Here is a 23,891-nt window from a genome sequence, read left to right as displayed (position 1 = left end):
GTAGCCTGTTAGCAGGCCCAAATTTCGTAGTTAACTCTTTTGGGTCTAACCTCCTGTTTCAGTGAGATCGGCCATTGCAGCGCAGGGCAGAAAAAAGGGAACAGCAGCTCTTTCCACCAGGAAAAAAAGTCTGGAAGCTTTGGCTTTGAGGTGCAGTTGTTAGGGATGCCTGGGCACTTCTTGGGCAGGAAGAGTTTTTTCTGGTGGCACCTTTTGTCTGGCAGGAATCTTCATTTGGATTCATATTTTTAAAAGGTGGGACCGGCCATTGCAGCGCAGGGCTGAAAAAAGGGAACAGCAGCTCTTTCGTCGAAAAAAAAAAGTCTTGAAGCTTTGGCATTGAGGTGCAGTTGTTGGGGCAGCCTGGGCACTTCTTCGGCAACAAAGACTTTTTTGTTGTGGCACCTTTTGTGTGGCAGGAATCTTCAGTTCGATTCAATTTTCCAAGAAGTGGGACAAGCCATTGCACCGCAGGGCAGAAAAAAGGGAACAGCAGCTCTTTCCCTAAGGAAGAAAAGTCTGGAAGCTTTGGCTTCAGGTGTAGTTCTTGGGCAGCCTGGGCACTTTTTGGGCAGTAAGAGTTTTCTGTGGTGGCACCTTTTATCTGGTAAGAATCTTCAGCTGGACTCTATTTTTCATGAGGTGGGACCGGCCATTGCAGCGCAGGGCTGAAAAAAGGGAACAGCAGCTCTTTCCTCGAAAAAAAAAAGTCTGGATCCTTTGGCTTTGTGGTGCAGTTGTTGGGGCAGCCTGGGCACTTCTTGGGCATGGAGATCTTTCTCTGGTGGCACCTTTTGTCTGAAAGGAATCTTCATTTGGATCCAATTTTTTAAAAGGTGGGACCGGCCATTGCAGCGCAGGGCTGAAAAATAGGAACAGCAGCTCTTTCCACCAGGAAAAAAAGTCTGGAGGCTTTGGCTTTGAGGTGCAGTTGTTGGGGTAGTCTGGGCACTTTTTGGGCAGGAAGAACTTTCTGTGGTGGCACCTTTTGTCTGGCAGGAATCTTTATTTACATTCTATTTTCCAGGAGGTGGGACAGGCCATTGAAGTGCAGGGCTGAAAAAAGGGAACTGCAGCTCTTTCTACCAGGAAAAAAACTCTGGAAGCTTTGGCTTTGAGATGCAGTTGTTGGGGCAGCCTGGGCACTTTTTGGGTAGGAAGAGTTTTCTGTGGTGGCACCTTTTGTCTGGCAGGAATCTTCAGTTGGATTCAAAATTCCAGGAGGTGGGACTGGCCATTGCAGCGCAGGCCTGAAAAAAATGGAACAGCAGCTCTTTCCACCAGGGAAAAAAGTCTGGAAGCTTTGGCTTCAGGTGCAGTTTTTGGTCCAGCCTGGGCACTTCTGGGGCAGGAAGAGTTTTCTGTGGTGGCACCTTTTGTCTGGCAGGAATCTTCATTTACAGTAAATTTTCCAGGAGGTGGGACAGGCCATTGCAGCGCAGGGTTGAAAAAAGGGAACAGCAGCTCTTTCCACCAGGAAAAAACGTCTGGAGGCTTTGGCTTTGAGGTGCAGTTGTTGGGGTAGTCTGGGCACTTCTTGGACAGGAAGAACTTTCTGTGGTGGCACCTTTTGTCTGGCAGGAATCTTCATTTAGAGTAAATTTTCCAGGAGGTGGGACCGGCCATTGCAGACCAGGGCTGAAAAAAGGGAACTGCAGCTCCTTCCACCAGGAAAAAAAGTCTGGAACCTTTGGCTTTAATGTGCAGTTGTTGGGGCAGCCTGGGCACTTCTTGGGCAGCAAGAACTTTCTGTGGTGGCACTTTTGTCTGCCAGGAATCTTTATCTGGAGTCTATTTTGGGTGTTCCTTTGACGTATTCAGGAGTGGGCTAAAAAAAAGGGAATTAGCAGCCCTTTCCCTCAGGAAAAATAGTCTGGAAGGTTTGACTTTGAGTTCATTTTTTGGGGCAGCCTGGGCACTTCTTGGGCAGCAAGAACTTGCTGTGGTGGCACCTTTTGTCCGGCAGGAATCTTCATCTGGAGTCTATTTAAGGAGTTACTTTGGCCTATACAGGAAAGGGCTAAAAAAAAGGGAATTAGCAGCTCTTTCCACCAGGAAAAAAAGTCTGGAAGCTTTGGCTTCAGGTGCAGTTGTTGGGGCAGCCTGGGCACTTCTTGGGCAGGAAGAGCTTTCTGTGGTGGCACCTTTTATTAGGCAGGAATCTTCATTTGGATTGAAGTTTTAAGGAGGTGGGACCGGCCATTGCAGTGCTAGTCTGAAAAAAGGGAATACCAGCTCTTTCCATCAGGAAAAAATGTCTGGAAGCTTTGGCTTCAGGTGTAGTTGGTGGGGCAGCCTAGGCACTTCTTGGGCAGGAAGAGTTTCTGTGGTGGTACCTTTTGTCTGGCAGGAATCTTTATTTGGATTCAATTTTCCAGAAAGGGGGACAGGCCATTGCAGCACAGGGCATCCAAAAAGGAACAGCAGCTCTTTCCACCAGGAAAAAAAGGCTGGAAGCTTTGGCTTTGAAGTGCAGTTGTTGGGGCAGCCTGGGCACTTCTTGGGCAGCAAGAACTTTCTGTGGTGGCACCTTTTGTCTGGCAGGAATCTTCAGTTGGATTGAATTTTTCAGGAGGTGGGACCGGCCATTGTAGCGCAGGGGAGAAAAAAAGGAACAGCAGCTCTTTTCCTAAGGAAAAAAAGTCTGGAAGCTTTGGCTTTGATGTGCAGTTGTTGGGGCAGCCTGAGCACTTCTTGGGCAGGAAGAGTTTTCTGTGCTAGCACCTTTTGTCCGGCAGGAATCTTCAGTTGGATTCAATTTTCCAGGAGGTGAGACAGGCTGTTGTAGCGTAGGGCTGAAAAAAGGGAACAGCAGCTCTTTCCACCAGGAAAAAAAGTCTGGATCCTTTGGCTTTGAGGTGCAGTTCTTGGGGCAGCCTGGGCACTTCTTGGGCAGCAAAGAGCTTTCTGTGGTAAGACATTTGTCTGTCAGGAATCTTTATCTGGAGTCTGTTTTTGATGTTACTTTGACCTATTCATGAGTGGGCTAAAAAAAAAAAAAATTAGCAGCCCTTTCCCTCAGGAAAAATAGTCTGGAAGGTTTGACTTTGAGGTTCAGTTGTTGGGGCAGCCTGGGCACTTCTTGGGAGGAAGAGCTTTCTGTGGTGGCAGCTTTTGTTTGGAAGGAATCTTCATTCGGACTGAAGTTTTCAGGAGTTGGGACCGGCCATTACAGCGCAGGGCAGAAAAAAGGGAACAGCAGCTCTTTCCACCAGGAAAAAAAGGCTGGAAGCTTTGAGGTGCAGTTGTTGGGGCAGCCTGGGCACTTCTCTGGCAGCAAGAACTTTCTGTGGTGGCACCTTTTGTTAGGCAGGAATCTTCATTTGGATTGAATTTTTCAGGAGGTGGGACCGGTCATTTCAGCGCAGGGCATAGAAAAGGGAACAGCATCTCCTTCCACCAGGAAAAAATAGATGGAAGCTTTGGCTTAAGGTGTAGTTCGTGCAGGCTGGGAACTTCTTGGGCAGGAAGAGCTTCCTGTGGTGGCACCTTTTGTCTGGCAGGAATCTTCAGGTGGATTCAATTTTCCAGGAGGTGGGACCGGCCATTGCAGAGCAGGGCTGAAAAAAGGGAACAGCAGCTCTTTCCACCGGGAAAAAAAGTCTGGATCCTTTGGCTTTGAGGTGCAGTTCTTGGGGCAGCCTGGGCACTTCTTGGGCAGTAAAGAGCTTCCTGTGGTGGCAAATTTGTCTGGCAGGAATCTTTATCTGGAGTAAATTTTGGATGTTACTTTGACCTATTCAGGAGTGGGAAAAAAAAAGGGAATTAGCAGCTCTTTCCATCAGGAAAAAAAAGTCTGGAAGGTTTGACTTTGAGGTTCATTTGGTGGGGTAGCCTGGGCACTTCTTGGGCAGCAAGACTTTCTGTGGTGGCACCTTTTGTCTGGCAGGAATCTTCATTTGGATTGAAGTTTTCAGGAGGTGGGACCGGCCATTGCAGCGCAGGGCAGAAAAAAAGGAACAGCAGCTCTTTCCATCAGGAAAAAATGTCTGGAAGCTTTGGCTTTGAGGTGCAGTTTTTGCGCAGCCTGGGCACTTCTTGGGTAGGAAGAGTTTTCTGTGGTGGCACATTTTCTCTGGCAAGGATCTTCATTTAGATTCAGTTTTTCAGGAGGTGGGACAGGCCATTGGAGCACAGGGCAAAAAAAAAGGGAACAGCAGCTCCTTCAATCAGGAAAAAAACTCTGGAAGCTTTGGCTTTGAGGTGCAGTTGTTGGGGCAGCCTGGGCACTTCTTGGGCAGCAAGAGCTTCCTGTGGTGGCAACGTTTGTCTGGCAGGAATCTTCAGTTGGATTCAATTTTCCAGAAGGTGGGACAGGCCGTTGCAGTACAGGGCTGAAAAAAGGGAACAGCAGCTTTTTCCACCAGGAAAAAAAGGCTGGAAGCTTTGGCTTCAGGTGTAGTTGTTGGGGTAGCCTGGGCACTTCTTGGGCAGGAAGACCGTTCTGTGGTGGCACCTTTTGTCTGGCAGGAATCTTTATTTGGATTCAATTTTCCAGAAAGTGGGACAGGCCATTGCAGCACAGAGGAGAAAAAAAGGAACAGCAGCTCTTTTCCTAAGGAAAAAAAGTCTGGAAGCTTTGGCTTTGATGTGCAGTTGTTGGGGCAGCCTGAGCACTTCTTGGGCAGGAAGAGTTTTATGTGTTAGCACCTTTTGTCCGGCAGGAATCTTCAGTTGGAGTAAATTTTTCAGGAGGTGGGACAGGCCATTGCAGCGCAGGGCTGAAAAAAGGGAACAGCAGCTCTTTCCACCAGGAAAAAAAGTCTGGATCCTTTGGCTTTGAGGTGCAGTTCTTGGGGCAGCCTGGGCACTTCTTGGGCAGCAAGAGTTTCCTGTGGTGGCACCTTTTGTCTGGCAGGAATCTTCAGTTGGATTCAATTTTCCAGGAGGTGAGACAGGCTGTTGTAGCGTAGGGCTGAAAAAAGGGAACAGCAGCTCTTTCCACCAGGAAAAAAAGTCTGGAAGCTTTGGCTTTGAGGTGCAGATGTTGGCGCAGCCTGGGCACTTCTTAGGCAGTTAGATTTTTCTGTGGTTGCACCTTTTGTCTTGCAGCAATCTTCAGCTGGATTCAATTTTTCAAAAGGTGGGACCGTCCATTGCAGCGCAGGGCTGAAAAAAGGGAATCAGCAGCCCTTTCCCCCAGGAAAGAAAGTCTGGATCCTTTGGCTTCAGGTGCAGTCGTTGTGGCAGCCTGGGCACTTCTTGGGCAGCAAGAGCTTCCTGTGGTGGCACCTTTTGTCTCGGAGGTGTTTGTTCCCTGTTAGCAAGTCCCTTATGGCGTCAATCACAGAACACTGGGACTGCTCACAGGGCATGATGAAGGAATACAGCAGCAGTGCGGAAAGAGGAGGTAGAAAAGTACATTCCTGTATCTAATATACTTCCTCAATTAGAGAAATCGCTAATCTTGTCACATGATTTGTACTGGACCCTTCTAAGGATGTACTTTTGCCCAGACCCTTTGCTCCAGATGTGCCAGCTACACCAAATGAAACCAGAGAGAATCGCAGTGAAGCCAAAAATCAGCTCTTATGGCACTTGGCACTCTATGGGGTTTAGCACTGGAGCTCAATCTCTCTGGGATGGCTGGGCCAGAACAGTTCATTTAATGAATGGTGCTGTTGCTGAACTTCCCTGGGCATGTTGCAATTGGCTACTGAGGCTGAAAGATTTCCTGTAAGGATTTTTATCTTTTGAAACTACAGGCTGAATTTGAGGGATAAACTCCAGTATTCTGAAAGTGGAAAGTTGATCAAACAGAAAAGACTGTTTCTTCTACAACAGATTTGAAATAGTCCACTTGTAAAAATCACAAAGCTTGAAGCCTACTCAGCAGAGCTGATTCCTCATCTGCACTGATCATCAGCAACTGGACTCTCTCCTACTTCAGGGTCTCATCTGTGTACACTGGATTAAGGCCTCCTAACTTCTTCAGAAAAGTAGTGTTATAAGCTCACAGTTCTGGCAAGGTTTCCTTAGCAGATGGGTTGAAAAGCAAAACTTTGTTGCCATGACCAACGAATGCAGAGCCCAAGGTTGTTTGTGGTGCAAGCTTTGCTCCCACTCTCTAATAACTTCTGTCCACATCAGTGCTGGCAACAAGAATTCCAGGTTAACGCTTGTTTCATTTTTCAGGATTTGCATTTCAAGAATGGGGAGTTGTTATTGGAAACTCTGCCATGGCTGTCAGTAACAGCGTCAGAAAACAGTTTTTCTTATTTCTGAGGGAGAAGTTTCCAAGCCAGCTTTGGAGTATGCAAATACTTGAATGACTTGTTGTACAATTGGAAATAAAAATCAATACATTTGCTCTGATTAATGTCTTAACTTATATTTGGCTAAAGAGTTCTTTTCTTGATACCTTCTTTAAAAAATAGAACCCACAAGCAGAAAGGTGATCTCCTAAAGTGTTGCAACCTTTTAAGTCCACTTGTTGCCACACAACAATAGCATGCCAATATCACATCCAAAGATACAGAATCTTACAGAGATACACACAAATATATATCTATACATATCTATGTATGTATATCTATCTACCTATACATATCTATACATATCTATACAAATACACACAAGAAGGTTTGGGGTTCCTGATGAGAGTTCTACACGGGTAATGAACAGAGGACTGGTTTGATGTGTCATACAACTGTGGGGACCATGAACGTATGTTCTGAGCTTTGATTTATTGTCCTGGTTTGTAACTGCCTGCCTTCCCTTTGGGGGGAACACAGGCCTCTATTTTGCACAGTCTGTTTTGTTTTACTTGGCAGTGTAGACTAGGGGCAGAAGAGTTTTTGGAGCCAAACAGCTCGATGCAGATTCAGTTCCTTTAGTGGTGCCTAAAACTCAGGAGCTGGACTCCACGGTGCCGGTGGGACCCTCCCAACTCAGCACGTTCCATGATTCCATCAAGTCCAACTGTCAGCCCAGCACTGCCCCAGCAACCCCCAAACCACTAAAGCCTGTCAGCCATGGCCAGATGCAGGCGCCTCTGAAACACCTGCCGGGGTGCTGGCTCTGCCCGGGCAACCCACTGCAGTGCCTGAGCCCCCCCCGAAAAACACCGGGAGAAACCTTTCTCCAGGAGCTGACCTGAAGCTCCCCTGCCTCAGCCTCGGGCCACGTCCCCCGCTCCTCCCAGCGCAGGCTCCTTTCCAGCAGCCCCCTCGGCAGAAGGCGGCTCAGGGCTCCCCTCTGCCCCCCCGGCCGGCTCCGCTCCGGCCCCGCTCCCGCCACGGCCCCGCTCGGCTCTGCACGGGGAAGGAACGCGCCCAGCCCCGGACAGACACCCCCGGGGGCCGCGCACCAGGGGACCCTGCCCTGGGGTCACTTGCGGGTCATTCACCGGGGGTCCCTCCCTGGGGTTCCCTCCGCAGGGGTCACTTACCGGGGCTTCTTCCCCGCGGGTCGCTCACTGGGTGTCACTGGGGGTCGCTCACCGGGGGTCGCTCACCAGCGGCCACTCGCCGGGGGGCCGCGCACGGGGGTCGCTGCCCGGGGGTCGCTCAGCAGCAGCGCTCCCGCTCCCGGCCCCGCCCGCTCCCACCCAAACCCCACCAACCGCCCCTCTCGGCCCCGCCCCCGCCCCGCCCAATCCCCGCCTCGCCCCGCCCACTCCGCCGCCTCCCATTGGCTGCGCACGTTCGGCCCTGGAGCGAGGAGCGCGCGGGGAGCGTTGCCTGGAAACCGCCGAGGGAATCCCGGGAATCCTCGGGGCGCCGGCGCTGCCCCCCCACTCCTGGAGCGAGCGGCCGTGCCCGCCCGGGAGCGGGCACTCAGCGCCTGGCTGCGGCCGCCACAACGGGCAGGGAAGCAGGCGCGCGGAAGGCGGGCTTCGGGCCCCGGGCAGCGAGGAGCCCTGAAAAGAACAAAAGTGTTGAAAGAGAGGGAACTCATCGCACCATCACAGAACGTGCTGAGGTGGAAGGGACCCACGAGGAGCGTCGAGTCCAAGCCTCTGCCCGGCACAGCACCGACCCCAATAGTCACACCGTGTGCCTGAACTCTGCCAGCCTTGGTGCTGTGACCACTGCCCTGGGGAGCCTGGTCCAGTGCCAACCACCCTCGGAGGGAAGAACCTTTCCCAAATATCCACCCTCACCCCACGTGAAAAAAACCTATTTGCAACCAAAAAAAAAAGTTTCTATTTTCTTCCTTCCCCTTCTCCTTATTTAGTGTTTACACAGCAGTACTGCAGTGCCCTACTGGCTCAAAACTGAAATACTTGAAGTCCTTGCCGTATAGGCTGGATTTTGTCCCTTAGGCAGAGGCTAATCTGCTGCAGTCCACCAGGACTGCCAGAGCTTGGGGAAGGGATGAAGGCTATCGCAGGACGGAACAGAGATGCGGAGATATTCCCTGATATTCTACTCTAGAGGCGGCTCAAGAGACAGCCCTGGAGTTGGAAGCACTTGCCTTCGTCACTGGACGATCTTGTCCAGCACCACCGGTCAGATGTGTGGGGTTTATGTCCCACAGCAAATTAAAAACACCACAGCCATTATGTAAATGTGTATTTGTTTGACTATTCACCCTGATGGTGTTCAGGCAGTTAGGCTGAGGTACTTTGTGGATTTTTGGAACAGAAATAACATCTTTTAATGGTGTCTGTGACCGGCTGAGGTGCAGGATGTGGCCTCTCTATTTTTAGCATCTGCTGGTACGCCCATCTGTAGTGAGAAAACATCCTGTGAGTGTTAATTTAGGTGATGCAACCTTTTAAGTCTGGAGAACTACTTCCTTCTTCAAAGCTTGCTAATTCTCACGAAAGAAATAAAGAGAATTTCATGACAGTGACCTATTTTTCACTTTGAATATCCCAACTATTGGTGAGCATTTACATTAAAATATTTGAAGTTTAATAAGTTTTGCAAAATGTCCTGGATGTTGAGGGATGTAGTGATGAACTCAGAATTAGAAAGTGGAGCTTGTCTTCTTTTTCTTTGAAGCTCACAGGCCTATGAAAAAAAAAAAAAGCTTTCTAGAGAAACTTAATTTTTTTTATCTAATTTGTACACATTTCTACAATTAGGACAGCTGCAGGTTCACCCCTGGCAAAATCTCTCTGCTGGTAACCCAGCCACATGCTGATTAATCCTTATTTCATGTTCAAGTGACCATGATATTTTGGTCAGCTGGCAACAGAGCGGTCCAGGTGGTAAAGGAACAAGGACTGAACAGTATGAGCAGCGTTTGCCTTTTTCTCTCCTCCATCCCCCTTTTCTATATATTATACTTTGCCACTTTCTCTGCTCAGCACACAGGAATTTGCTGGATGCATCCATGAATGCAGAACCCACTGGAATCACGACATTTGTTCCAAATGATCCAGCTAGTGCCAGGGAAGCAGAAGTTATGACTGTGTAACAACCACACTGTGAGGAGGAACAAGACTGAAAAGCACTTTCTGTAAAGGGAAGGATTTGAACTGGTGTTGGAGATGTGCAAGGCTCTGTTATTCTCCCTCCTTAAGTTGTTGACAGGACACAGTCCCCTCTCTTACCTGCCATTGAAAGGTCCTTCTAGTTACACTTATGGCAGTGTAACTTTGTACCAACAGCAGCCGTGCACTGTAAGGCTGCTGAGGTTTCCAAAATCCACCTTTTTTATTTCTGCTAGTTCTGCTTCGTATCCTTCAAGCCAGTACACGAGAACAAAGCTTCAGCAAAGCCTACCTAACATTTTCTTTTGTTTCTGACATCATTAGCCAACATAAACCAAACCATTAACAGGCATCTAAAAATATTTCTGGAAGTTTTCACGTGCTCGGTGAGGATTCCAAAGTTTTCTTTGAGGGAGACTCAGGGAGACTCTAGAAGAAGATTTTTGGTCCAGGAAAAAAAAATAAATAACGCAGCTGAAGCCCAGGCACCGTTGTATGAAGCAGATTGATTAACCTCAGTGCTGCTGCGTTCCCACTGGAATACCCACTGGAATGACACTGGAATGCCGCCGGATTTCCTACTGGCCGCCCGGAAGCGGCTCCTCCCGTGACTCCCAGCGCGGCAGGACCGCCTCCCGCTTCCAGCCGGCACATCCTGCCTGGCCTCGCCTCCCCTGCCCGCCCCGATCCATCCCGGCCCGCCCCGATCCCACGCGATCCTCCCTCCTGCCCGGGTGAGTGCGGGGCCGCGGGACGGGAAGGGGCTGGATGGAGGCGGCGGGAGCCGGGAGGGGGGAGCGGGGACACCGCGTGTCCTCGGAGCCGCTGTGCCCGGCGGTATTCCCGCTGTGCCCGGCGGTATTCCCGCTGTGCCCGGCGCTATTCCCGCCGTGCCCGGCGCTATTCCCGCCGTGCCCGGCGCTATTCCCGCCGTGCCCGGCGGTATTCCCGCTGTGCCCGGCGGTGTTCCCGCTGTGCCCGGCGCTATTCCCGCTGTGCCCGGCGGTATTCCCGCTGTGCCCGGCGGTATTCCCGCTGCGCCCGGCGGTATTCCCGCTGTGCCCGGCGGTATTCCCGCTGCGCCCGGCGGTATTCCCGCTGTGCCCGGCGGGATTCCCGCTGTGCCCGGCGCTATTCCCGCTGTGCCCGGCGCTATTCCCGCTGTGCCCGGCGGGATTCCCGCTGTGCCCGGCGCTATTCCCGCCGTGCCCGGCGGTATTCCCGCCGCTTCCCAGGGAGCTGCCGTGGTGTGGGAGGGAACAGCCCTGGCGGGGAGCAGCTGCTCCCGTGTGGGGTTCTGCGCTGGGGTTTGTCCTCCAGCCCGGCACGGAAGGAATTGGGGGTGCTGGTGGATGGAAAATTGGGGCTGAGCTGGCGCTGAGCTCCCAGCCCAGAAATCCGGGCGTATCCTGCATCCCATTCAGCGGGCCGTGGGTGAGGGAGGGGGTTCTGCCCCTCTGCCGCGCTCTGGTGATTCTCCACCTGGAGCGCTGCATCCAGCTCTGGAGCTCCCAGCGGGAGAAGGGCACAGACCTGTTGGATCAAGTCCAGGGAAGGCCAGGAAGATGATGAGAGGGATGGAGCAGCTGCGGAGACAGGCTGGGAGAGTTGGGATGGCTCAATCTGGAGAAGTCTCTGTGGAGACCTCCTTGCAGCCTGTCAGGACTTAAGTGGTGCAAGAAAGATGGAGAGGGACTTTTTATGAGGGCCTGTAGCTGCAGGACAAGGGGCAATGGGTTTAAGCTGAACGGTTCAGGTTTAGACTAAATGTAAGGGAGAATTTTTTTCTGCTGGAGGGTGGTGAGGCATTGGCTCAGGTTGCCCCGAGAAGCTGTGGATGCCCCATCCCTGGCAGTGCTCAAGGCCTGGTTGGATCCTGTTGGATGGGGTTTTGAGCAACTAGATCTTGTGGAAGGTATCCCTGCCCATGGCAGGGGGCTTGGAACAGCTGTAATAACCAGCAGAAGGCTACAGAACAGCACGTGTTGTAAATGAAGCTGCGTTCTATGAATAGTAAATATCTGAATGTAACTTCTTTAAATCAGTGTGAATGAGCTGAGAGGTTGGTACAATGGATTTAGGTCTGGAATTCAAAACTATTAATCCAGGCTTGGTTGCATTTGTGTTGCTGTCATTTGGGGATGTCAGCTTTAGATCTTGGTGCCTTCAGCAGCATCTTCAGATCTTGCTGTCAGTCAGGGACTGATTTTCAGTCTTTAATTTTTTACGCATTCCCTTGCCTCATGCTGCAGTTGGGAATGTTCATTCTCTCAGGAAGGAGGTGATGTGAATTCCCTCCTGCAGGGCTGAGGTGACCCTCGGTTACTGTTGAGGGACAGGCTGTGCAGGAGCTGCTGATGAAACACTGCCCAGGAGTTAGTGGGCCAGCAAGGGTGTCCTGCTGCACAGAAGAACTTAGTGCTGCATGTAAATACCAGAACTGGAGTTTAAGTTTCAAAATACGGGATCTGTGTAAATAAAAGTATCTCAACAAATTGATAGCATTTCCTATCAAATGGGTGTAGGGAGTAGAGCTGTCACTTTTCCTTAGAAATTATGGCATCAGCACGTTCAAACTTCTCAGGTGTTGGCTTTCCAGACTTGCACAGTTACCTACCGTTACTTGATTTTCCCCTTAACTTTCCTGAGAATTTGGCAGCCAAACCATTTGTAGATCAACTTCTTTATCTTTGCATAATGGTACACAATCATACTATCTGCCTGGGAAAAACAAGGTAAATGACTTCCAGCTTTAAAATGAAATGTCTGTGCTTGTGTGAAAGAATTCTTTTTGTTCTACATAAACAAAGTTTGACAGCTCGACAGGACTGAAAGCAGAATCTTGGCCTTTTAGTTCTTAAACTGGTAAATTTTACAAGTTTTAAACTTGTAAATGTAGTAATTACAGAGCATCAACAGGAAGGCCTAACAATGTTCCCTGTCTTCTGTAAACTGTTAATGCTTTGGAGCAAATAGTGAGGCTCTGAAACCAGAGCTGTTCCCGGGATACTCTGATATCCCACTGGGTAGGGTAAGAGTTGTTGCTCTGGGCCCGTGAGCTCTTGAGGTTGTGTTGCTGGTTGATTGTTTTGGTCCTCTCTCCTCTTGAACAGGAACCATGCCCAAGAAAGGAGGGAAGCATGCTGAGATGGGAAAAGAAACACAGGCACAGTGTAAACGAGCAAAGCTGGAAGCAGCTTGTTCTCCCTCAGTCCTGAGTTTTGAGAACCCAGACAGCCTCTTCGGAGCTTGATCTCCCCCATCAAAGAAGAGGTGTTTTTCAAGGAGTACTGGGAGCAAAAGCCACTGCTCGTCCAGAGCAATGATCCCCTGGTGGCTGCTTACTGCCTGTCCCTGTTCCAGCTGTCAGACTTGAAGGAGCTGTGCAGCCAGGGCCTGTGCTATGGGCGAGATGTGAATATCTGCAGTGTGTGAATGGAAAGAAGAAGGTTTTAAATAAAGAAGGCAAAGTGAATTACATGCAGCTGAAGAAGGATTTTGACCAGAAAAAGGCAACAATACAGTTTCATCAGCCTCAGAGATTTAAGGTGGGATTGTTTCACTGGATATAATTGATGCTGGCTTAATAATGTGGTGTGTTTTGCTTGAGTTGCACTAGACATGGCTTCATCTCTGTCCCCAGGGGAAGTGGTTGACACTGATGACCTGCTGAAATCTTTACATGAGCTGTATTAAAACACAGTTTATACTTTTGCACTGTCCATCATGTTTCACTGCTCTGCAGTAAGAACAAAATCTGATTCATGCTATAATATGTATAATAATGTATTCTTTTTAAAATTTTGCTCTGTCACATGAAAGTTTGGAAACAAAAACAAATGCACAAAACTGATGATTAGGCATCTGTGCTTAAATTATCCCTTCTGCCCCACTGTTTCCTTGTGCAAACTTTGTGGCTTTTGAGCCACTTCCCTTTAATGGAGGGTAAGGTGTGAAACCATGTGAAATATTTGCAGTGTTCTTGCCAGTGAATTGCACCGTGGAAAGGTACCAGCCCATTTTAGCTGAGTGTTCTCAGTCCTTGAGTTTGAGAACGAGACAGTGGTGCTGCACAGTTGTGTAAAGGACTTGGATTCTTGGAGGTGCTTTGATTCAGGTAGTCTTGAAGGTGTCAACACAATTGAATTGTGAGGTGGACCCAAATAAGATCCCAAATACAAGCTGAGTCCCAGGTATAGTGTTCCTGGCTGCTGTCAGCTTTAATGGCCAAGCTGCACTTGTGTGGATCTGGTACTTGGCACGTTCTGCTGTTTCCCTTCGGTGCCTTGTCTGTCACATGTGGGGTGTGGATGAGTCAAGTTTGGTTTTGAATATTCCCAAATGATTGGAGTAACTGGTGAAAGGTCTCTAACCTTTGTATGTTCTCTCTGGTGAGAGAATGCAGGTCCTGCATTTGCTTCTTGTCTTATGGTGTTTTGCTGTTTGTGGGATTATTTTCCTCTGTTCAGCCTTGTCTGTCTGGTTGTGCAGCCTAAAGATGGCACAGGGAAGAGAACAAACACAGGTTGGGGCACCAGACTTTTTGGCTTAGCAATGACTCTCATGGCAGATCCCCTTTGCATCTCCAGTGCTCTCCTTCAGGAGAAACACTGGTACAGAGCACCTTCCTTCCCAGCCTCTGTGTCCCTGATGTGATCATTCTTCCCAAGCCATGGGGAGGAGGTGGGCTGGGCTTGGCTGAGCTCTTCAGCAAGTAACAGCATCTTTTTTTTTTTTACAGGAGGAGCTGTGGAAGATTCAGGAGAAGCTGGAGTGCTACTTTGGGTCTCTGGTGGGGTCCAATGTTTACATCACTGCCCAGGGATCCCAGGGCCTTCCTCCTCACTATGATGATGTTGAGGTAGGACAGCACAACCTTGCCTGTGAAATTGTGCATGGGCTTTTGCTGATGGCAGTGTTTGCTGTTGTGTGTGTGCTTCTAACCCTCCCCCCCACTAAACATTATAGGAAAATGGGTTTTTTTATTTGTGTTTCCTTGTAGTCATTTTTCTTACATATTTTTGCTGAAAATTTACTAATAGTAATATCTAATCATAATATCATGCAAATTGGGTTTTCCAGACCTGGTATTTCCATTAGATAAAAAGAGAAGTTTGTTTTCACAGCTGCAGAAGCTTTCTAGCACCTGTTTTTTCATTTTCACTTCATGCAGGCCCCAAGAATTTACAAGTCCTTTTTCTTTTACTAAGTACTTGTCTTTTTTCAGCTGGACTGTAGCAGCAGACTGGTTGTGCTTGTTGGTCCTGCTGTTTTTAAGAAGTTACTGATATGATGAATTCCTGGGTCTAAATGCATTTTAAATCAGCTTCTAAAAGAAACATACAATTATACACTGCGTTATAAAGAAAAAATTGGACTAACCCACTTAAACCAAATCAAAAAATCCAATCCTTATATGTATATTTTGCTTTTTAATATTTTCATTTCCATTCAATACACCTGGGGTTTCATTTTCCTTATGCTTGTTATTCAGCAGCCTCACATCCAGCATTTCTAACTCATGCCATCTACCCCCATTGGGCACCCTATAGAGGTTTCTGATGCTCTGTTGGGGATAAGCCTCTTTCACCTGAAATTTTGGATATTTGTGTGGCAGATGTTCCTTTTGGGTTAGTTCTCTAGCACTTACTTAAGTGACTGGAGAGAAACAGGGATTTCCAAATGCCTGCCTTAGGATAAAACAGATCCCACTTCACAACTCCTCTGTCTGTTGTCTCTAAGTAGAGACAAAAAAAATTAGTTCAAATTTAAATTTCTCTGAATTGTAGCTATCTAAAAATTAATGAGAAAGGAATTCCTTCCTTATGGATTTGGATTTATGGTCTTTTGCAGGTGTTTATCCTTCAGCTGGAAGGCGAGAAACACTGGCGGCTCTATAAACCAAGGGTGCCTTTAGCTCGGGAATATAATGTGGAATCAGAAGATAGGATTGGGAATCCCACACATGAGTTCATATTAAAGGTATGAGAATTTCATTGCCTTAGGTGGTCTGGGCTGTGATTGCCAGAAAAGTTAAAAGTGGTCCATTTCTTGAAGGCAGTGATTGTGGCTGTGAAACTGAGGGGAGGGTTTGCACACTGCGAGCACGAGAAATTTGGGTGATAGTTGTCTGTATCCTTTTTTAAAGGTATCCTTTGCTTCTAGTATTTAAATAATGGGCCAAAACCCCCAGTTATTTCTGTAAATTGACTAGTACTCTCCAGGTTGGGCACCCTGACTCCTAGGTCATGTTTGTGGAGTTGTGTGCAGAAAAAACACTGGGTTTGTGTATGGTTCTAAAACATTTTTATGCTTTTACATGCTGCCTGTAATCCCTCAGGCTAATCCTTCTGTGCACTGAGACTTACTGCTGCACTGAACATTGTCACTGTTCTGGTGAATGAGATTTAAATCTGATAAAGAAAAGCATGAACCAAACCCCACATAAACTTGCTGTGTTAATTGCTCTTCCTTTTTCCAAACGTGAAATTCAAGTGTTTGGTTGGTGGTTGATTTTTGGAATAAAGGGAACATTTCATGAAGATTACTGAGTGTCAGCAGGGAATCTGGTGCTTGTCCTGTTCTGTTTGACCTGCTTTTGAAGTGTTGCTTGTCCAGCTGGTGGTGCTGCTCCATGTTGGAATCCTCAGGAGTTTCTCTGCTTTTTGGCCTGTTATGGAGCCTCTCTCTGCTCTTCTCAGTGTCCAGAGCTGCATTTGGGTGTAGGTGTTTTAGGAATAGTGTGACATGTTGGATGGTGTAGGTGTTTTAGGAATAGTGTGACCCATTGGATGGGATGCTGACATCATGAGCTGTGTTGTTTGACAGAGGGGAATATTCAATCGTCATCGTGTACTGGGTGATGCAAAGTCTAGTAAATTACAGTTCCCTTTTTCATTTCTGGAATATTTTGGACCAGACTTCAGTGCCTTTCATTTTTATGGAATAATGATGGGCTTAAAAGTTATCCAAGTTTTTAATTTATTTTTCTTCTGTTTGCTGTTGTTCACTTCCTGTGACCCATTTCTTCTGGGTGGCTGGTGTCAAAGTTTGGTTGTCTCTTTGTGGCTGCCTCTGAGGGGGGTGCTATTGTTTGACTCTATTTCCTCCCTAAACATCTTTCTAGAATATTTCCTTTCTCCATCTTTCAAATGAAGAGAATTCAGAATACTCTTGGTTGGTGTAGTCCCCACTCTGGTAAGGAAGGCAGTTTTCTTTGACTGTGCTGTCCAACTCTGTAGGTGTTTACAGGACAAGCCATAAGTAAACTTTTATTTCCTTCTTGGAGGCAATTTTATGTGCTTTACACCTTTCTTGCCTTGACTTTCCTTATCTAGTTTTTTTTCAGTGTGGAGTTTTAATTTACATAGGTGAGAAGAAAGATAGGGAGGAGGAGGAGGAAGGTCATACCTGTTTTTTAAGTGCTTTAACTGAAAATCTCAGACAACAGTATTGTAACAGATTACCATTTTTATAGAATATTTGGCTTTTCTCGTGGAATACTAGCCTTTTCTTTTGATGTGATCTGACCAAATCCCCATTTCACTGCTCCTCTGCCAGCCCACTGTGTTGCCAGCAGGTCCATCTCAGCTGCTTCTTTGTCCTCTTCCTGCAGCTCAGTGGGAGTCTGTGTGTTCTGTGATGTTAAAAAGCTTGTTTCACATTTTCAGTAAATATTGACAGCAGGTTGGAAAGTTTAAGGTTCTGAACTTCTGGCTTAGTGTTCTTTATGTTATTAAAGTGTACATTGCAGGACTGCTCCATTCTGTGATTCTAAAGGATATATGTTGTCAGACTGTCTGCTCAGAGAGTATTTTCTCTGATTGCAGTAAGGTTTGACCTGGTGCCCTAAATATATCAATTTTCTTGCAGCCAGGTGACTTACTGTATTTCCAAGAGGGACCATCCACCAAGCTGACACTCCTCTTGGGACCTCCCATTCCACACACGTGACCATCAGTACCTACCAAAACAATTAATTATTCTTTATCTTTCGTTTTGTGTGGCTTTCCTCTGCCAAGTGATGTGTGTGAGTAGTACAGACCTGGGATGTGGTGAAGTTTTGGGGCTTAGGGGAAGGAGGGGAGCAAGAAGACTGTTGTTGTTTGAAGCAGCCTGTTTGAGAGGTTTTCATGCAGCAAGCTTGATTGCTTTTTAATTGCTTATTTTATTATTTACCAGCTGTAGGCTTTAATGTGGAAAATGCTACAACTGCAAACTCACTTCTATATTTAAAAAAATCTCTCATCAGTGGCTGAAGTTACTGTTCATTTCATAGCTCAGATAAAGAGTCGTGAGTTACTCCTTTCATCATGTTTTCTCCTGTATTTGATAGTCACCTGCACTAATCTTCTGACAGATTTGCTGCCAATTCTTCCTTGCAAACATTTTCTGCTTATCTGTGTTTTTTTTTATCTCCTACCCCATGTATGCAAGTCAGATTTCCTATGACACACTCCCAGTCCTTGTGCCCACACTGTTATCACACAGGGAAATGTTCTTGCCAACCTAATCAGCCTCCCAGATGCTGGGTTTGGAGCCATTGGTCTGAGTTAGGAATTAGGAAGGGCAGAACAAGTTTGGGCATATTCTAGATAACTGTGAGATGAATCTCTAACCACCAGCTGTGCCATTCTGGAAGCCAGGATGGGCTGGTAACTCTTCATCTGGCCACTCCTCCAACATGGAGAGAGGGTTAAGAGGAAGCTGCTCAAAGGTGTCAGTGTTCTTAAAAGTTGGGTTCAGATTATTTCAATTTACACATGTGTTCTTTTATTCAGAAGGTAAAAAAAAAGGTAAAAAAACCCTAAACCCAAAAAACAGGAGAGGGAAAGGAAAAGCTGCTTTTCTTCCAAGGTTAAAAAGTGGAGTCATCCCCCGTTAAGGCTGTTGGTAATGAAGTGCTGACATCCTGCCTCTGCACCTCCTGTCAGCAAGTGCAGGGAAAACAAGCAGGAGTCCTGGTGCAGGCTGGTGTTCTGACTTGTAGATGGAAGTATGATCTGGAAGCATTTCCTTGGCAAATTGAAGAGAAATCCTTGAAAGCAGCTGTGGAGGAAGTGCTGGTGGAGGTGGCACTTCCAGGTATTTTCAGGTTTGTCTGGGCCAGATCCCAGCAGGAGAGAAGTGTGCACATGCGGGATAAGCAGGGCAGTTTGGAAAAGCAGTCCCTTCACAGCCCGGCTCCCCCCAGCCCCCTTTGGGGGTGATCCCCCGCCCCTCGCGCTCCCTTTGGGGTCCCCCCCGCTCTTTCCCCCCCGCCGCTTTCCCGCCGTGCCCGCCCCGCTCACCCGACAGGGCGGGGCCGGCAGGGACGGGGCGGGGACGGGCCGAGCGCTGATTGGCTGCGGCGGGGGCTCGAGAGGCGGGGCGTGCGCAGAGCGCCATGTTGTCTGCGGGGCAGCGGTAGCGGTGGAGGTGAGGCTGCGCTCGGAGAGCGCGATTCTGGGGATCCGCTCGGGGCTGCGGGGAGCGCGGCTGTGGGTGGAAAGGCTGGAGGGCTCGGGAGGGTTTAGCCGAGGGGTTCGGGGGTTCCCGAGGGTCAGAGCGCGGGGCCTGGAACCCGCGTGGGGAGGGTGGGGCTGTCCCAGCGCCCTGGCTGCACTGCGCAGGCGCGCCGGCGTTACCCGCCGGCATGACCCGCGACCCGCCATTACCGCTCCCGTCACAGCGCCTCCTGCCGGCCCGGCGGACCGACCCCAGGGAAAGGGGATCCCAATGCCCCCCCCGAACCCCAGAGACCCCCAACACGGAGCACACAGAGACCCCAAAGGGACTGGGGCCCGGGGTCCCCTAAAGCCCAGCAGTGGGGTTAAGGGGATCTCCCAGCCCCCAGGGGAAGGAGTCGTGGGGGTGCCCCTCAAAGTCCGGGGGGGAGATGTACCGCATCCGGGTAAGGGAATCCCAGTGCCCCTCAGTACGGCCCAGTAACCCCCTCAGTGACCAGCCAGTGTGTCCCAGTGACCTCCCACTGCCCCCCAGGATGGCCCAGTGATGTTCCAGTGAGCACCCAATAGCCCCCAGTATGGCCCAGTAACCTGCCAGTGTCTCTCCCTCTGTCCTGATAATCCCCCAGTAACTCTCCAGTCCCTCCCAGTGCCCTTCCAGAATCCCTCAGTAACCCTCTAGTCCCTCCCAGTGCCCTCTGGTTCCCCCCAGTGTGTCCCAGTATCCTCCAGTAATCACCCAGTGCCCCCCAAAGCCCCCCAACTGTCCCCAACGTGTCCCCAGATGCCCTTGTCCTTTCTGTGAGCGTGTGGGGGGGCATTTTTGGGGTCAGATGGTCCAGGGGGGGCTCCTGGGGTGAGATGGAGGGTTGGGGACATCAGGGATGGGCATGGGGCCAGTGGAATTGGGGGTGTCAAGGGGGGAATAATGGCAATGGGGAGGCCCTGGGGACATTGGAGACACCAGGCTTGTCTTGGAGTGTCAAGGGGGAATTAGGAACACCAAGAGGGTCTTGAGGACACCGGGGAGGTCTCAGGACTCAGCTGCTCTTGGTGCAGCCCCTCATCTCCCCCCCAAACCTCTTTAACCTCCCCATATGTCCCTTAACCTTCATTTTCCCTTTAGTCCCCTCCCCCCACAGGTCCCTTTGATGCCGAAATGCCCCCAAAACCTGTTTTAACTCCCCCAAATACACCCAAAAGACCCCTAAACGCCCCCAAATCCCCATCCAAACCCCCAGATCCCTTGAAATCTCCCCCACCCCCCCCTTCAAATCCATTCCAACCCCCCCCCCAAAGAGGGGGGCACCCTGGCACCCTGGTACAGGAACACAGTGGGCTGTACTGGGGGCACTGGGCTGTACTGGGAGGGCACTGGGGGGGCTCAGGTGTCCCAGGACAAGGTGGCCCAGCTCCAGGAGAGCTCTGGGGAGCAGTGAGGAGGTACTGGTCTGTCCTGGTCTGTACTGATCTGTACTGGTTTGTACCCCCAATCCCCAAAGCCCCTCCCCAGCTCCCCCAGGACCCTCCCGCACCCCAAAGCCCCCCAGGCCCCCCCAGGCCCCTGACTTGGTCCTGCTGCCCCTTGAGCATCTGCAGCTGCTGCAGAACCAGGCATTTCATCAGCAACTGTGCAGGTGACCCCAAGCTGGGGGTGTGTTGATGTGCTGGAAGGCAGGAGGGCTCTGCAGAGGGACCTGGCCCAGCTGGATCCATGGGCTGATTGCAAGGGGATGAGGTTCCAGCAGGCCAAGGGCCGGGTCCTGCCCTTTGGCCACAAGAAGCCCCGTCAGCCCCCCGGGCTGGGGCCAGAGTGTCTGGAGAGCAGGCAGGCAGAAAGGGAGCTGGGAGTGTGGATGGACAGGAAGTTGAAGAGGAGGCAGAGTGTGGCCAGGTGGCCAAGAGGGCCAGTGGCTGGTGTCCTGTGTGGAAGAGTGTGTCAGCAGGAGCAGGGAAGTGATTGTTGGGCTGGAGTGAGCGCTGGTGAGGCCACCCCTGGAGTGCTGTGTCCAGCTCTGGGCCCCTGAGTTGAGGAAGGCCCTGGAGGGGCTGGAGCAGGTGCAGAGAAGAGCAGCGAGGCTGGGGAAGGGAGTGGAGCACAAGTGGTGTGAGGAGAGGCTGAGGGAGCTGGGGGTGTTGAGGCTGGAGAAGAGGAGGCTCAGGGGAGACCTCCTGACTGTCTGCAAGTCCCTGCCAGGAGGTTGGAGCCAGGTGGGGGTGGGGCTGTTCTGCCAGGAAGCAGCAGTAGGACAAGAGGGCTGGGTCTTGAGCTGTGCCAGGGGAGGTTTAGGTTGGATATTAGGAAGCAATTTTTTGCGGAGAGAGTAATCAGGCCTTGGAATGGGCTGGGCAGGGAGGGGGTGGAGTCAGCGTCCCTGGAGGTGTTGAAGGTGAGAGTGGATGTGGCCTCAGTGCCATGGTCTGGGAAGCACGGCGGGGTTGGATCCGTGATTGGACTTGATGATCTCGGAGGTCTTTTCCAACGTGGCTGATTCTGTGATTCTCTGATTCCCATTCCTATGGCTGCACATGCTTGAGGCTCTATCCCCAGGGTGATAGAGATGTCTGTCCATATCTATCTCCAAGGTTAGTCTGTAAATGTGTGGTGTTAGAAAAGCAGGCTAAGTTGTGGGCTGGTTTAGAAGGAGAAAGAAGCCCAGAGGCCAGTGCAAGCAGGCAGCCCTCAGCTTGCACATGATGTCCCCTCCCTGCAGGTTCCTGTCCTTGAGCCCAGGCCCTGAGGTGAGGCTGAGAAGTGGCGCGGAGGTGAACCCAGAGCTGTCCCTGAGGTGAGGCTGAGAATAAGTGCAAGGCAGAGGTGCTGCTGAGCAAGGAGAGCCCAGTGGTGGGGCAGAGACAAAGCTGTGAGTGCCCATCCCCGAGCAGGTGCTGTGTCCATCCCCTGTGTGCCAGGTGAGCTGGGGCTTTGCTGCAGAGCTGCGGGCGCTGATTTGAGCGTCTCCAAGTGCTGAGATGGTGGGCACCCAGGAACACAAACTGTGCCTGGCCACAGAGCCTGCAAGGAGGAGCAGAGACAGCCGTGGCAGTGTGGGGGTTCAGGTTGTTCCTGTGCCTTCCCCTGCAGGCCCTGTCTGTCCCTGCTGGGCCCCTGTCCATCCCCATCAGGTCCCTGCCCGTCCCCCCGGGCTGAGCTCCCCCCAGGAAGTGCCGTGGAGCTGAAGCTGCTGCCATCCCCCCCCTGCAGCCGCTGCCCCAGCCAAGGGAGCAGCAAAGGCAGGGCCAGGAGCAGAGGCAGCATCAGGGGAGCCCTGGGGGGGGCCGGGAAGGTCTTGTGTGGGTCAGGAAAGAGGGGCTGGGCACGAGGCCGGGGCTGTGCTGAGCAGGCCCAGCCCTCACATCCCCCCAGCCAACGCCGGCTGCCCGGGGGGCTTGGGAGGGACCCCCAGCCTGTGTGCCCCACACTGAGCTGGCAGAGAGAGAGCCAAGGGACAGGGCCACGGGCAGGGCCACAGGTGAGGGACAGGCAGGGCCATTGCAGGGCCACGGTGAGGGCACAGCCTGTGGCAGCAGAGCTGCCCAGGGCCAGGGGCAGCCGGGGGTGTTGGTACCAGCCAGTGCTGGGGCTGAGCAGAGCAGGAGGCCTCTTGCAGAGCCCTGGAGCAGCCTCCCACTTGCCAGCCCCGCCCTGGTGGGGTGACACTGTCCCCTCCCTACAGGACACTTCCCCTGAAATCTTCAAGGGGGTCCTTTTTGTTGCTGATTCTTGCTGGGGACCTGAGGGAGCCTCTGCAATCCAATCCATGGGACAGAATCTCCTGTCCAGAGTTTGACTCACTGCAGACTTTGCAGGAAAACCTGTGCTGTCAGCCCAAGTATGTCCCAACCCCCAAGGCTTACCCCAGGATATCTGGGACAAGTTCCACCTTCCCAGGCCCCTGCATGATGGGGGGGCGATTGTTCTCCTGCTGTTCCTTTTGCTGCTCCGCCCTTGGTGGCTCTTGGGGGTGGGCTGGAGGTGTTTTTTGGGGGTGCTGGGCTGGTTTGGTGGCAGAGCCCCGGCGGTGGGTGGGGGGATGCGGGTTCCCCCCCCACCGTGGTGGTTGGTGTTTCTGGGTCAGGCCCCGCCGGCTCCATTGTCAGCCCGGTGCCAGCGGGGGGGACACAGCAGGTTTGGGGGCCCCCCGGGAGTGCCAGGGGTGGGTGTGGAGCCCGGGAGCTGCTGAATGTGAAGGGCAGAGCGAGGCGACGGCGGAACTGGGGGACACCCGGCAGCCTGGAGGGGGGAGCACGGAGAGGGAGGAGCTCCGGGACCCCCGGGAGCCTGAAATAGGGGGTGCAGAGAAGGGGAAGCCTGAACAGTGGGGACCCCTGGGATCCCCGGGACAACAAAGTGGAGAATCTTGAGAGGGGGAATATCAGGGAATGTGGCACCTGAAAGCGAGTCAGAGGAGAAGGGAACCTTGGGACCCCCAAAACTTCCAACATCCCAGACAGGGGAGACTCTTTGTACCCCATAGGGGGGAAACCAGAGAGGGGTAACTTCTGAGAGAGATGTTTTGGGCTAATCTTCATATTTTGGAATATTTTTTACCTGAGTCTCAACTTTTTGCAGTTTGGGGGCGGTAAAAGTCGTCTTGCTATTTCTGATGGGGTTTTTTCCTGAATCTTGGTGGTTTGGGTTTTTTTAGGCTGAATCTTAGTGTTTTGGAGGGTTTTATGGACACCGGAAGCCTGGTGAGTTCTAGAGATGGACTTGGGCAGGAGGAACCCCCAAGCCAACGCGCTCAGCCCTTGTTTTCCCCCCATCAGGATTTGTCCTTCTCAGAGCTTGGGCGGATGGAGGAGGAGGCTGCGAGGAAGAGGAAGATGCCTTGGGCCCCCCAGGCAGGTGAGGAGGCAGTCAGTGTCCCTTTGGGCGGGTGTTGTGCTGGCTCTGTCAGCCGAGCATGGCCCCGGCTGCAGGACAACCCCGCTGGCGCCGCCGTCCTGCCGGGGCCGGAGTTGGGGGGATGTCCTTGGCCTTCCCTGTGGGCCGGAGGCAAATCCCCTGCCTGTCCTTCTTGCTTCCTGCCCCAGGCCCCGAGCTGAGGACGGAGAGC

General features: G+C 51.1%; 2 protein-coding genes and 1 long non-coding RNA gene across 3 annotated transcripts in view; 2 read left to right on the top strand and 1 right to left on the bottom strand.

Moving 5' to 3' along the window:
* LOC135405270 (zinc finger protein 501-like) overlaps nucleotides 1–23,891 on the bottom strand; it is a 229,944-nt gene that overhangs the window by 32,237 nt on the left and 173,816 nt on the right. The window lies entirely within an intron of this gene.
* Nucleotides 1–23,891, top strand: part of LOC135405264 (zinc finger protein 883-like) — a 127,708-nt gene that overhangs the window by 102,862 nt on the left and 955 nt on the right. The gene's annotated exons all lie outside the window — the stretch shown is intronic.
* LOC135405685 (uncharacterized) lies at nucleotides 12,808–17,360 on the top strand. The gene is made up of 3 exons (XR_010425943.1): nucleotides 12,808–12,933; nucleotides 14,127–14,246; nucleotides 17,258–17,360. It is a non-coding gene; the product is annotated as an uncharacterized LOC135405685 (long non-coding RNA).

The sequence above is a fragment of the Pseudopipra pipra genome, chromosome W, assembly GCF_036250125.1.
Source record: "Pseudopipra pipra isolate bDixPip1 chromosome W, bDixPip1.hap1, whole genome shotgun sequence".
Lineage (NCBI taxonomy): Eukaryota > Metazoa > Chordata > Aves > Passeriformes > Pipridae > Pseudopipra > Pseudopipra pipra.
This window is presented reverse-complemented; position numbering and strand designations above follow the sequence as displayed.